Source organism: Chiloscyllium plagiosum, unplaced genomic scaffold (genome assembly GCF_037043375.1).
Source record: "Chiloscyllium plagiosum isolate Xiang-an unplaced genomic scaffold, Cpla_swu_hap1 HiC_scaffold_18, whole genome shotgun sequence".
NCBI classification, from domain to species: domain Eukaryota; kingdom Metazoa; phylum Chordata; class Chondrichthyes; order Orectolobiformes; family Hemiscylliidae; genus Chiloscyllium; species Chiloscyllium plagiosum.
In genome coordinates this window covers 114,875,461-114,876,248 of record NW_028270156.1, presented here as the reverse complement: position 1 = coordinate 114,876,248, position 788 = coordinate 114,875,461, and positions in this window count along the sequence as shown.

Below are 788 nucleotides of genomic sequence, written 5' to 3'. Positions count from 1 at the left end.
CAGTGTTTCACAATACTACCTTTCCCTTGAGCAGTCGAACAGACTAAATGATTGTGCCACAGTCTGCGACGGCAAACTCCGCTAAAAAGTAATCCTTTAAAGCCGGTGTAAGCAACACGACGTTATTGGGGTACACCGCGTGGAAACAGATACTTCGGTATATCTCGTCCATGCTCACCACATAGCCAAAATTAAACAAGTCCCGTTCCCCAGCATTTGGCCCCAATCCCTCTAAACCCATCCTATCCAGAAACTCATCCGATTAGCTTTGCAATTTTCTGAGTGTAATAGCCTCCTCCACTTCCTCTGGTAGCTCATTCCAAACACGCACAACTTTCTGTGTGGGATATGTGCCTCAGGTCCTTTGTCAATTTCAGTCCACTCACCTTAAACCTTTGCTCTCGAGTTTTCAACTCACACCAACTTGGGTAAAACACGTAAATACTCAGTTTACATAAGGTCATGTCGCAGCCGTTACGCTGCAGGGAAATTCGTCCCAGCCTATTCCACTCGCCCTACGGTCCAAACATTGACGACATCCTTGTCTATATTTTGTCATCAATTTCACGTGTCTTTTTTTTTTACGTTTTCAAGATGTCAGTTACGCTGGACAACAACGAGCTCTGGGAAACAGAAAGGTGAAACGTGGAATGGCTTCAACTTTCAGTGCTGGATGTCACTGAGTCGCAGTACGGGCGCAAGCGGCTTGTTTCTGTAGTGCAGTGGTCATCACGTTCGCTTCACACGCGAAAGGTCCCCAGTTCGAACCTGGGCAGAAACTGCTTTGT